Below are 14,685 nucleotides of genomic sequence, written 5' to 3'. Positions count from 1 at the left end.
CAGCACAGATCCTTAGCCTCAGACTTACCGCTCCACCTTTACATTTTTCTTCACACAGAAAACCACAGACACATGGAGTAAGTTTCCAAGTACAACAACAACAACAACATTTATTTATATAGCACATTTTCATACAAAAAGTAGCTCAAAGTGCTTTACATAATGAAGAAAAGAAGAATAAAAGACAAATAAGAAATTAAAATAAGACAACATTAGTTAACATAGAAAGGAGTAAGGTCCGATGGCCAGGGTGGACAGAAAAAACAAAAAAAAACTCCAGTAGGGAAGTAGGGTGAAAGACAATAGGACTTTAGGGACCTTCAAAGCATGACTCGATGTTATTTTGGAAGAATTATGCGGATACGACTGACCATGCTTTGTTGGCCTGTTCTAACCCAGATTGTTCTCATGTTCTAATATGAGCTCTTACTCATAGCTGGAAGTAAGTGTAGAATACTTCATAAATACTTCTTATGTCCTATTCAGAGGACAAATTCTTATTGTAGACAGCATTTTTGGATTAATCCTCATTCCTAGGAGTAATTTTAATAAATACAGGCAGTGGGCCGCAGATATGCTCTCATCCTTTAAAACAAAGTTAACAATTTTGGAAATGTCTGGTGTAGCAGAATGAGAGCACTAGCAAATCATGGAATTAAATAACATATTTTATTTAAAGCAAGAAATGGTTTCTAATTAATAAAAATAGTGGTGTTCTGAGTTAGATATCCTTGTAGGAGAAGGAAGGCATTGATTTAATAGTAACAACTGGAACATTGTAGATAACCTGAGAATGAACAGGAGAATTTTCAACAAATATTATTAGGTAGCTTGTCTTCCAGGGCTAATTATGTGGATCGCAGTGTTTCTTTGTTATTTTGGAATAATGCAAATACTAAATGATCTAATAGGGTCATCATTTAAACATCTCCTAAACCTTTCCTTTCTTTCTTACAAATACACTCAGGCAACGTTGAATACTTTGACCAATTTAAAATGACATAAAATAACGTTTGTTAGAAGTCTTTAAACTAGTCCGATTGCTAAAAGGCAAACTTCTTTTGTTTAAACTTTGCTGACCGCCATTGTGCATTCTTTTTCTTTAAATTTCTTGCAACTAACTGCGGAGGATTGGCGCACTGCCCAGGGTTTGTTTCCTGCCTTGCGCCCTGTGTTGGCTGGGATTGGCTCCAGCAGACCCCTGTGACCCCGTAGTTAGGATATAGCGGGTTGGATAATGGATGGATGGATGCAACTAAACAGGGACAACCAGGCTGGCACCCCAAAATTTTCGAAGTTGTACCAACCTGTTTTTTGTTCAGATAACCACAACATTTTTACTTAAGATGAAAGGAGACTCCATTTAGAGAACTTTTCAAGAGTGCTTCTTCTATTTTTGATAGCATTCTTTACTGTACACTTCCACAGATACATGCAGTGTGATCTGTAGATATTAACATACTCAGGGACACCGGTGGAAATTAAGGAAAAATACATTAGGAAAGACATCATAAATACTGAGAGACTTAATATCCAAGGACTAAAGGATTGATTAGACTACCCGGTGTCACACACATGCGAGTAGGAGGCAGCTAAAGGGCTTACATAATTGTAATAAAACATTCAACCAGGTGGCTGCGGGGTGCACTGACGGTCTTTCTCAGTTCCCTGCAGACCTTTCCCGGGAAATCCTGCAAGGTTCCGGCACCTCCGAAGATGTCACTTCCTGTCCAGACGACATCACTTCCGTTTCCGGGGGCCCTTTGATGACATCACTTCCTATATGGGCCTTTAAAGCCGCCATCTTTGCCACATGTAATCAGCTCTGTTTTGAACTCAGTCTGGTGAATATCTCTGTTACTAAAAAGCCTTTTGCAGCCAGGGATATTATACGGGTGGCTGCCCCCAAACTTTTTTATGATGTCTGGACCCTTTATTATCACACCGGCAAATTAGAAATGTCCAGGAGAGGTCTAGGCCTCCAGAATTGTGACTATGTCAGACTTTCTACTATTACTAGTTCTCAACCTTCCAGATGTTATTTTCTTAAGTTAAGTCAAGTCAAGTGGCTCTATTGTCATACCATCTATACATCATATTGCAGCATACAGTGGCACAAAATAACATTCTCCAGGACTGCGGTGCAACATGCACATAAACACAGGAAAGGTCAGGAATGATACTATACTATAAATAAATACAACCTAAGTGAATAGATATTAATAGTTTTAAATCAATCAATCAATCATAAGAACAACTAATGATAAAATATAATAGTAGTAACAAGTGTAACAGATTTATTGCATATAAATAAACTATTAGGAGCAGATCAGAGGGAAGGAGGTCAGCACAGACTTCAGAGTCTGGACCACCAAGGGGTAGAAGCTGTTACAAGGCTGTCAGAACCATTTCAGGAGCTGCATTACCTTCTACCAGATAGAAGTGGGACAAAGAGACTGTGGAAATGGTGCACACAGTCCTTCACAATGCAGTACATTTTGCGGATGCAACGCTTTATAAAGATGTCTTTAATGGAAGGCAGTGAGCTTCCAATGATTACTTCTACTGTTGCAGGATCTTATTAAGGGTCAGAGACATTGCAGTTCCAAAACCGGACAATGATGCAGCAAGTCTAAAGGCTCTCAATGGTGCAACTGTAGAACGGCGAGAATGAGAAGAGGCGGTGTGAAATGAAGAGCCTTGACACAAAACAAAGGTTTGGGGCAGACACCCATGTACTTGACCTTGCCTGCAAAATAAGGCAAAGCATTCAGCACAACAATGTACAGAACGGAGTCCAAACACAACTGATAAACAGAGGAAGGAAGTGTGGTTTTATAGAGAAGGTTTGTGGAAGTGACATCATCCTCGGGGCCGGGATACGATATGACATCCTCAGAGCCGAGGCGGAAGTGATGTCTTCATATGCAGGTAGGATTTCCTGTGTCTGTTCTGCGCGGACAAAATAAGAGGGTTGAATGCACCCTGCCACCTCCTGGCTGGGTATGGAATTACCTTCTGTTGGTCCCTGTGGCTGGCTCCCATGTGCACGTGTGTGACAGCGGGTTTGCCTTCTTCAGCAATGAAAGTGGAGACACTGCTGCATCTCATTGGATGTGGTGGTGGTGGTGGTAATTGACCATGTAAGATCAGGTGCCAGGTGCACACACAGGAATTTGGTGCTCCACCGCAGATCCCTCGATACGCAGTGGAATGTGGACAGCCTGGGCCTTCCTGAAGTCAACAATGACCTCTTTCATCTTATGCACATTAAGATACTGATTGTTGCACTTGCACCAGTCCACCAATTCTTCATTTCTGTAAGCTGACTCATCCCATTCCCATTCCCATGGTTGATTTGGCCCTCCATTGTTGTGTCATCCACAAACTTAAACTTAATGATGGTATTTCTCCTGGAATTCCACTGACTGGAGGTTTTGTTTTCCATGTTTCTGCTGTCACCTAGTTATGTTTCAACTATAAAAAATTGACTTATATAGGCAGGATCTGTTTATGATTAGCAATTTAAAATTGCTCTGTTCTACTATATATTACCAGTACATATAACCTAATCTCTGTTTTTATATGTGTACATCATGCTATTTGAGAAAAAAATTGTAATTTGCACTTTAGCTGTAAACTTGTCACAGTGTACACAGTGAAGAGCGCCACACAAAAATGAATTGACCTGACTTGACTCTCTCCAGCTCTATTATAGCATTAACAATCAAACATTGTTTGTATTAATTAATGTGAAACATAAATAGATAAATTAAATAGAGTTGTAAGGAATTTATCTTGGTGTTACGATACAGCAACAGTAAAATGCAATTGACAGGACACAGTCACCATATCTATGAAGCACAATTTGGGTTCATTTGTTCTTTATGCACAGCTTTGTTTTTCAGTCCAGAGGCTTGAAATTTGGCACATGGGGACTTTTTGCCATAAGTCAGGTTTTTGCCATGTAATCTTAAGATTAGCTTGTTGAGAGCATCGTGGAAAAAATTCTTAATATAAAGAGCTGAAATCAACATTACAATGGTTCCAATGAACACCCTTTATTACAACAGATCTGAGGGAACCTGCAAATAAACACTTCAGTTCACTATGAAAAGACTGAGGAAAATGGTAGAGCATTAGGTATGAAGGCTAGGATAATACAGTAGATAGGATAATAGGATAACAGATACATAGCATAAGCCTTATAAGTCACATTTTACACCAATCAGCACAAACAGAATGGTATAGCCCATCTAACACACTTTGTCTAGTATAGATAGAAAGGTACCAAACTATCTGGATAGATTACAAGTCTTTGGCAAAGCATCTTATTGTTGAATATTGTAGGAACTTGTTTTACATAAATACTAGATAGATAGGTAGTGTCACAAACGTGCATATGAGAGGCAGCTAAAGGGTTCGAAGGAAGGCAATTCCACGCCAGACCAGGGGGTGGCGAGGTGCACTGATCCTTTCTCTTTTACCACTGCAGACCCATTACGGTAAATTCCTCCTGGCCTCCATGACATTACTTCCAGTTCCGGTTATAATTACCTCACTTCCTCTGGCGCACTTTAAATACCCACAATCAAAACCTCAGCAGTTAGTTCTGTTTTGGGGCGCGCATTCATCTCGGATTATTACATCCTGCTAGACTAATCTGCTACACGGCTGCATTTGAAAAACCGACTTATCCCGGATGAGTTTCACCGGCATTAATGATTAGGAATCTGGTTGGAACAAAACCCTGCAGCCATAGGGGTTCACCAGGACCGAGTTTGGCAAACACTGCTGAACAGAGACGAAACTGACTCAGGTGAGGAGTTGGGGCGGGCAAAGTAGTTGCAGCTATTGATTATTCAGTGTTGTTTGCCTGGGTGTTTGATCTGCTCGACGGGATCAGAAATAAAAGGAAAACAATGTGAAGGCAATGTCACAGGTGATCCTGTGGTATAGCGGGTCCACAGCTCCCCTTCAAAAGCCCATTTTTAAATAAATAATCATTGCACTCACAGCGTAGCGTGGGGTGTGGAAGTGTGGCTGAAATGGTTTCCAGGTGGAGTCGTGCTGCGGGCATTTCTCCCCTGTGCAGTGTGCGAGCGAGTGAGGAGAGAGAGAAACCCGGTACGTTAGAGTGAGCGAGAGCAGGCTCGAAGGCAACGTGTTCCTGTGGTATAGCGGGTCCATAGCTCCCCTTCAAAAGGCCATTTTTAATCAGGCGACTGACAGTAGTGGAGTCAGGCACAGAGAAGGTCAGCTGCTGAGAGAGCGTCTCGACTGTTGCAGGGCCTGCATCAGTGAAGCAGGTGAGACGCTAATGAAAAAGAGGCACAGGGCTTATTTGTTTTTAACAACTGCTTCCTTCATTGTGTTTTAACCTCAGTTTTAAAGGAGTGTTTTAAGGATCCCATGAGATACCCCTCGCAAACTGTTTTACACGCTGCATACAGCGATTCACATCCGCGAGAAACATGCCTCTATGAACAGTCAACATGGCTCAGAGGTGTATGTGGACTCTAGCACAGACGAACACAAATGACGCTGTGTTTTCCGAGTCATCTAGTCCGAGTTGGTGGGCGTGGCTCCGCAAGTTGTCATCGTATCCAATGGTCTTAGAGTTGGTGGGCGTGGCTCCATCCTGCGTGTGCCATGGGTGTCTTACTTGTCGGCGGCTTAGTGAATTATATATATAGATTATTATTTTGTGTTCTGTTAAAGGTGTTCTTCTTTGTACTGATCATGAGTGTATGTACTTATGATGACATTAGTTTTCAATTGTTGATTTGTTTTATCTGTGTGACAATGTCTTATGTTTTGTATGTTTCTGCTGCAAGCACATAGTCTACCTAACCTAACCATAACCTAACTTAAACCCTGCTCAAATTCTGGTACATTTTTCTTCACATAGATAACTGTTGTGTCATGCATGTGTGTCACAGGGTCATCTTCTGACTTCTTCACTGGTATGTGATAAAACTCCTAGCCAAGAGGGGCCGTTATCACTAAATGCCTTATTTTTTTGTTCATCCACAGCACAGAGAAACCGCATGGTGAGGACAACTAAAATCACCCCTTCTGATCCCTGACTGCCCAGAAGGAGGCATCATTTCTGCCTTAAGCGACCCCAGGAGAGGAGCCCCACAGCCTTCTCACAAGATTCTGGAACCTTTGGTTAACCCCTTATTGAACCCCATCATACATTGTTTTAATTTTTCCTGTAAGTAAACGAGCACAGCTGGGTTGGCACCCCAAAAATTTATTGTGGTATTAGCATGTTATTCATCTGGATGACAACAATAGGCACAAGGGTTAAGGTACCAAGTAGTAAAGTAGACAGTGTAGACAGGAGGACTTTATGGACATCCAAATCTCAAAGTTCGTTTGGAGGAAATAAGTGGATAGGACTGACAAATTTAGTTGGGCTGAATGGCCTGTTCCCATCAAGGTTTTTTTTCTAATGTTCTAATACAAACCTTCCAGCATTCATGTTTTCTTTGTCTCTCTTGTCATTTGGGTCATAGACCACACCAGCTACCTCTTGACTCTCAAGGTCAACAACCCAAGGAACAGAATAGCTTTAAAGCTGTGGCCCATTAGTACTTTCAAGTAGCCCACAGTAAGCACTTAGAGAGTTGCAGATGATGCCATTAATCCCTGGTGTTGTTTCAGGAGAACTCACTTAGGTGATGGCAGGTATTTGTACTGTTCCCCTCACCATAGATGTGTACCAGAGATTGATTGTCTTCCCCAGCACCCTTATGGAGTTATGATATATTGCCCTCTAGTGGTCTGGGTAAACTAAAGCACAGTGACAGAATCTCTCCCATTCACATTATTGTTTTGAGTGACCCCCCATGCCATGATGAAAATGCCCTGTCATGATAAGTGTTTCTCTACCTAGGTTATCTTTAGAGAGTAAACACACATTTTCAACATCTCCCTCACTGGAACAGCCATCAAGTGATTTGAGTTCTACCTTTTGGGAAGATCCTATTGTGTACCCTGGCATGGAGAGAAGGCAAGCATGGGGGTGCCATATGGATTGGTGCTCCTCTTCTTCCTATACCCCTCCTCACTAGGCCCTATCTTCCAGTTCCATGACTTTTCTTGTCAGTGCTATGCTGATGATATGCAGCTGTCTCTGTCATTTCCTATGGACGATCATAGTGCATCAGTGTGAATCTCTTCATTTCTCACTGATAGTGCAACCTGGATGAAGGAACACCATCTCCAACGCAACCTGGCAAAGGTGGGCCTTCTTGTTATCCCAGCTTGTCCATCTATTCGGCACCCCATCTCTGTTCCGCAGACACGGGGAGAACATGCAAACACCACGCAGGGAGGACCCGGGAAGCGAACCCAGGTCCCCAGGTCTCCCAACTGCGAGGCAGCAGCGCTACCCACTGCGCCACCGTGCTGCCCTATTATTAATATTATTATTAGTAATAGTAGTAGTAGTAATATTGTTGTTGCTATCATTATTTATTATTATTATTATTATTAGTTATAGTAGTAGTAGTATTATTGATGTTGCTGTTGGTGTAATTATTATTTTTATTATTATTATTATTAATAGTAATAGTAGTAGTGGTATTGTTGCTGTTGTTGGTATTATTATTATTATTGTTATTACTATTATTATTATTATTAAATGGATGTAAGTGCTCTTTAATTCAGATTTAGTATTAAGTTAATTTTGCTTTTTTAAGTTAATTTACAAAATTGCTTAAAGCAAGTAATTTAAATAAAAAAGACAGAGGCAAGGATGCCCCATGGGATGCCATTTTAAAGAATGTAATTAGTTTGTCTTCCCACTGAAAATTGCAGTGAAGCAATTATGAGGAGAAAAAAAAAAGTGAAGCTTTGTGCTTTTTAATTCCTTCAAAGTTTTCCTTTAAAATTCTGTTGGGGAGAACATGATAGAAAATGCATCACAGTGCTTGTGAGATTTCCATCAGCCAAAGCCGCGGCGAGTCAAAAGCAGTTAGCCTGACGCTGTAAATGTCATTATCAGAGCTCAGGGCTGTGGCCACAATCACGTCAAACCCGATGAAAATTTTAGGAAAGGCCTTGCAGAGCGGAACGGCGCTCGGGTGCAATGTGAGCAGAAATAGCAAAAGCCAAGTAAAATTAGTCATTGAAAAAAATTCAACCGTGAGAATGATGTGAGGTCAAAAATCGTCGGCTCCGAGTGGTGAATTAAAGAAGAAGAGGCAGATTCTCCTGTTCGGGAGGTTAAGCAGATGTGATAGTAGGGGAGAAAAGGATGAAGCAGCCATAGCATTAGTTGTCTCTAAAACTTGTTTGGACACCTTCTTGGGAACTGAAGTGAGAAGGCAGACTCTTCTAATTTGACTAGAGGGAATTAAAAGTTTCATCATGAGTCGAGAAAAACTGGAGAAATGACAGAAATTTTTTGCACTTTTCTTTATTTAGTAAAGGAAAAGAAACCAAAAGACTTTCACTGAAATGGACAAGAGGTCCTTGGATTGGAATGTCAGATGAAGCTCTGATGCAGACCAGTGGTGGGATGGAGATTGTGACCCTCGCCCTGCCAACTGTCTTCTCAGTTTGCAACGTACAGCTACGTATTTTCCTACTGCTGCCAGAAAATGGTGTTGCCAGCAAGTTTTTCAGGGAATACTCCACTCAAAAATTATTAATTGTATTTGCTATTCACCCCACGTTGCTTGCAGCCTTTTCCAAGGAAAAAATGTTAGCCTCATGCTTTGATAGAGATCATAAATAACAAAATTCCTTATGCAAAAGAATTAAATGGGAACCCAGCTTCATTCACAGTGAACAACAAGAAAACATCCATATACAAATCTCAAGTTAATTGTGTCTCATAATCCAAATATCAGGTTTCCAACCATATGAAGGGGGGAACCCAACAATTCACTGAATTTTTAAACACTTTTCCAGTGCCTTTAACATCATTTTGCCTCATCGACTGGGGAACAAATTCGAAGCTTTGTATGTTGAGGTCCCCACAATTTCCTGGATCATGGACCACCTGACCAACAGACAGCAGTTTATGAGGCTGAGGGACCGTGTGACAGAAATGGTGGAGTGTAATACTGGAGTACCTCAGGGAACTGTCCTGTCTCTTTTCCTGTTCACCCTCCACACAACAGACCTCTCAGCACAACACCAGCACTTGCCATCTACTGAAATGTTCAGATACCTCCTCCATCATAGGCTGCATTAATAATGGAGTTGAGTCAGAGTATAGGAAAGTCTTGGAGGACTTGGTCTTGTGGTGCAGTGACAATAACCTGCAACTCAACTCAACATCATAGACCTCTGGCATGCCAAGAAGACCAGTCACCATTCAGAGTGAGGACGTGGAAGTGGTGCAGATCTACAGATACCAGCAAACTAGACTGGTCTGACAACACTGTGCCACTGAACTAGAAGGGTGTGGACACTAGGGGTCACTGTTGCCCCTTAAACCCAACAGACACATGCAGGACACAGGTTAAAAGCACCAAAAATTATTTTTAATTTTTTTTTCTTGTATAGTGCCCCTAAGCACCACAGCCACCACTAATATACTGTAAGTAAATAAACACAATAATAATCACAATATTCTTCTCTCTTTTCTCCTCCACACCTCCCAGCAAGCTTTGTCCACCTCCACCCGACTCTGGCTCGTTTTCTGGGTTTTAAGCAGTCATTTATATATGGTCTGACCCGGAAGTGCTTCTGTCCTTCCGTCCATGTGACTTGCCAGTACTTCTGGATCAGATGGAGAACTTGAGTTTCTCATTAGCCTGGAAGTACTTCTGGACTCCCGTCCTCATGAATTGATAGAACTTCCAGGCTATGTAAGAAATTAGAGTCCCAAGGTCTTCCCACAGTGTCCCCTGGTGGTGCCCATGGTACCCAGCAGGGCTGCAATACCGAACTCCAAAGTCCATGATGCCTTGTGGGAGTCTGGGGCACTGTTAAGCTGTAGGGAAGCTGCCATGTAGTGCTTTGGGGGAGGCAGTGTCCAAAGGTTGCTTCCTTCCCCCATCCTTCCATCCTCGGGGCGTTCCAGCGGTGCTGAGCTGCCGGCCGTCCCTTACAAGGTCCAGAGCAGAATGACCTTGCTAAGGAGACTCAGATCTTTTGATATAGGCAACAAGCTGCTGGAAATTTTCTACCAGTCCATAGTAGCCAGTGTGGTGCTCTATGCTGCAGTCTTCTGGGGAAGCAACGTGAGTGCAAAAGAAGCACAATGTCTGAACAAACTTACCAGGACAGCCTGCTCCATCACAGGTCAAGCCCTGGACACACTGGAAGGTGTTGTGGAAAAGAAGATTGTGGCAAAATTGGATGCCATCATGAAAAATCCCCTCCAGGAGACATTCACTTGGAACACTTTTAGCCATAGGGTCATTCCACCACCATGTGCTAAGAAGTATCTCTGGGGGTCTTTTCTGCCCAATGCTACCACGAAATTTAAAGCTTTTTCTTGATGTACTCATTAAGTTCATTTTCAAATATCTGCACATTATACTTTTATTGATTGATTGATGAATTGGTGGGGCGGCACGGTGGCGCAGTGGGTAGCGCTGCTGCCTCGCAGTTGGGAGATCTGGGGACCTGGGTTCGATTCCCGGGTCCTCCCTGCGTGGAGTTTGCATGTTCTCCCCGTGTCTGCGTGGGTTTACTCCGGGGGCTCCGGTTTCCTCCCACATTCCAAAGACATGCAGGTTAGGTGGATTGGCGATTCTAAATTGTCCCTAGTGTGTGCTTGGTGTGTGGGTGTGTTTGTGTGTGTCCTGCGGTGGGTTGGCACCCTGCCCAGGATTGTTTCCTGCCTTGTGCCCTGTGTTGGCTGGGATTGGCTCCAGCAGACCCCCGTGACCCTGTGTTCGGATTCAGCGGGTTGGATACTGGATGGATGGATGGATGATGGATTGGTGCAGAAACCCACCCAAATAACCCCAAGAGCGAAAATTAATTAGCTAACACAGAACACCCGAAACCCAACTATATACTACACACAAAACGATCAATGGTAAACATTCATGACACAGTCCACATGTGCAGATGATAGTGAAGAATGGAAAGAAACCCCGTGTGAACAGCCCCCTGATTGAAATGCAAAGTTTTCTCCTACCGTGATATCAGTCTAAGTGAAGATTTGTAGTAATTGGTGGCGTTCCCCAGATGAAGACTTTTCCAATCCAGACTTAATCACACTTAAAAACAGGCAAAGAACACGAACATAAATGCAAGAAAAGTGTCATCCAATGAGTGGTAATATTTGTAATCCAGGTGTGGGATGAAGCATTGCAACAAAATGTAAAAGTAGCACCCCATTTTTGTTTCATTTAGCAGCTCTGGTGGCCACTTGCTGAAGCTCTCCAATGGCGTGGGACTCCAGGGACTGCTGGGAATTGTAGTCCTCTATAAGTAGTGTTGCTACAGTACTGCACTGCTACAGAACAGAAGTGGAACAATAATCTATGTAGGTGCCACGTGAAACTTTGAGAGCCGCGATAAAATGCCGTTTGGTTCAAGACTGCGGAGGGGGGAACAATAATACAATAAAATTAAATTGTAAATGGGGAGGGTGTGAAACTTTGAAGGACACGATTGTAGAGTACCACTGCTCCCTGTTACGCTAAGAAAAAAGTACACTAAGTCAAAATTGGAAGAGTAGAGTGCTTTGAAGGTGACAGAAAGGGAACTGCTTTGTATTTTTATTTTAAAGTTCCAGGAATCTCTTGGTCCCCCCTTACATATTGATTTGACATATTGAATAGACCCAGCTTGGATATACAGGCTGGCACAACAACAGTCGCCAACTAAGCTTAATATCTCAAGTCACATTGGTTTGAAGTTAATTGGTTTTAATTATATAAAATTCTTTTCTTTCTTTTCATTATTTAATAAATTACACAAATCCAACCATTGCAGGCACATTAAGTAGGTCCATTTTTGCAAACCCCCCTTGTTCTGCCCCACATGCTATTAGCTGTTATTTGTTGAGGTGTGCTCCCCCTTTGTCTTGTCATTTATTAACACACCTGTCGGTCACGTCCCACAGTCACAGTGGTGTCATAAATGTCTATGAAACTCATGTCAAGATTGTAGGTCCCATAATAAACATTTAAATACAATACACCCCATGAGTCTCACGTAGACACCCCTGTATCTCTTGTTTCAGTCACGTCCGAAGCGTATCTTTAAGGTATATAAACCCCTGGGTCTAGTTAGTTGTGTTGCGCAGAAATTTGAACCTCTGTCTCCATGCTTCTCTTTGTCTCGATCTGACCGTGGAAATCACTCACCTTGTAAGTGTCTTTTAAAGCTTTATTGTTTGATGTATACTGTCTGCTATGTATTGCTTTGTACACCATTATTTATTGTCTTTGGTTGTCCACCTGTATATACCTGTATGTTTCTTTTGTATATATTTCAGTTTACAACAAGGTACGTCCAGAAAAAGCCTTCAAGAAAGCTCAACCCTTGTCATTTTTATGTGGATGTGCCAAGTGGTTTAAGCTCTCTGCGGCCCTGCTGCATGGACAGCGCAGAGTGATGCAGAAAAACCCCATCTCCTCCATATTTCATTAGCCAGCAGCCGTAACACATGAACTTCACAACAGATCATCCACCTGAGGTTACGTATACAGTCATATGAAAAAGTTTGGGAACCCCTCTTAATTCTTTGGATTTTTGTTTATCATTGGCTGAGCTTTCAAAGTAGCAACTTCCTTTTAGTATATGACATGCCTTATGGAAACAGTAGGATTTCAGCAGTGACATTACGTTTATTAGATTAACAGAAAATATGCAATATGCATCATAACTAAATTAGATAGGTGCATAAATTTGGACACCCCAACAGAGATATGACATCAATACTTAGTTGAGCCTCCTTTTGGCCTCTAGACGCTGTCCTCCTATAGCCTCTGATGAGTGTCTGGATTCTGGATGGAGGTATTTTTGTCCATTCCTCCATACAAAATCTCTCCAGTTCAGTTAAATTTGATGGCTGCCAAGCATGGACAGCCTGCTTGAAATCATCCCATAGAAGTCAGGGGACTGTGACGGCCATTCCAGAACATTGTACTTCTCCCTCTGCATGAATGCCTTTGTAGATTTCCAACTGTGTTTTGGGTCATTGTCTTGTTGGAATATCCAACCCTTGTGTAACTTCAACTTTGACTGATGATTGAACATTATCCTGAAGAATTTGTTGATATTGGGTTGAATTCATCCGACCCTCGACTTTAACAAGGGCCCCAGTCCCTGAACTAGCCACACAGCCCCACAGCATGATGGAACCGCCACCAAATTTGACAGTAGGTAGCAGGTGTTTTCTTGGAATGCAGTGTTCTTCTTCCGCCATGCAAAGCGCTTTTTGTTCTGACCAAATAACTCAATTTTTGTCTCATCAGTCCAAAGCACTTTGTTCCAAAATGAATCTGGCTTGTCTAAATGAGCACTGGCATACAACAAGCAACTCTGGTTGTGGCATAAGTGCAGAAAGGGCTTCTCTCTCATCACCCTACCGTACAGATGTTCTTTGTGCAAATTGCGCTGAATTGTAGAATGATGTACAGATACACCATCTGCAGCAAGATGTTCTTGCAGGTCTTTGGAGGTGATCTGTGGGTTGTCTGTAACCATTCTCACAATCCCGCGCATATACCGCTCCTGTATTTGTCTTGGCCTGCCAGACCTGCTGGGTTTAACAGCAACTGTGCCTGTGGCCTTCCATTTCCTGATGACATTCCTTACAGTTGAAACTGATAAACCTCTGAGATAGCTTTTGTGGCCTTCCCCTAAACCAGGAGACTGAACAATCTTTGTTTTCTGATCTTTTGAGAGTTGCTTTGAGGATCCCATGCTGTCACTCTTCAGAGGAGAGTCAAAGGGAAGGAAGCACAACTTGCTATTGACCATCTTAAATACCTTTATATCTCATGATTGGACACACCTCTCTATGAAGTTCAAGGCTTATTGAGCTAATCCAACCAATTTGGTGTTGTAAGTAATCAGCATTGAGCAGTGACAGGCATTCAAATCAGCACAATAACAAGGGGACCCACATTTGTGCACAGCCAGTTTATCACATTTGATTTAATTTCATACAACTAAATACTGCGTCACTAAAAATCTTTGTTCAGGAAACACCCCAGTACTCAGATGTTCATAGGAAATGAAAGACATACCACTGTTATCTTCTTTTGTTGAAAGGAGAGTCAATTATTATGCAGGCTGAGAGGGGGTCCCAAACTTTTTCATAGGACTGTATTTGGGCCCAGCCAGTACTTGGATAGGAGGTCATCCAGGAAAAGCTTAGGTTGCTGCTGGAAGAGGTGATGGTGAGGCCAGCAGAGGGTGCTTACCCTGCGGTCTGTGTGTGAATTCCAATGCCCCAGCATAGTGACAGGGACACAGGGCTGTACAAATTGGTGTCTTCTGTCAAGTGAGACGTAACACCAAGGTCATAGTCTCTGTGGTCATGAAGGATCCCTGGGCATCTTTCATAGAGAGTAGGGAGTGTTCCTGATTTCCTGGCTAAATTATCTCTCATGGCCTGGTCATTCTGGCCCTCTGATCATTCCCATTCTGTAATTGGCTATCTCTCACCCCCTCACCACCTAAAACCTAATCTGTGGTGAGCGTACTACTGCAAAATGGCTGTCATCGCATCATCCAAGTGGAGGCTGC

General features: G+C 42.4%; 1 long non-coding RNA gene across 1 annotated transcript in view; it reads left to right on the top strand.

Moving 5' to 3' along the window:
- Positions 1-235: 235 nt before the first annotated feature.
- LOC127529770 (uncharacterized) overlaps positions 236-14,685 on the top strand; it is a 703,801-nt gene continuing 689,351 nt past the window's right edge. Inside the window, exon 1 of the long non-coding RNA XR_007936375.1 lies at positions 236-279. This is a non-coding gene — a long non-coding RNA (uncharacterized LOC127529770). The remainder of the gene's footprint in view (positions 280-14,685) is intronic.

Source organism: Erpetoichthys calabaricus, chromosome 1 (genome assembly GCF_900747795.2).
Source record: "Erpetoichthys calabaricus chromosome 1, fErpCal1.3, whole genome shotgun sequence".
NCBI classification, from domain to species: Eukaryota; Metazoa; Chordata; class Cladistia; order Polypteriformes; family Polypteridae; genus Erpetoichthys; species Erpetoichthys calabaricus.
The sequence above is the reverse complement of the archived record's forward strand: the minus strand, read 5'-3'. Positions and strand labels throughout refer to the sequence as shown.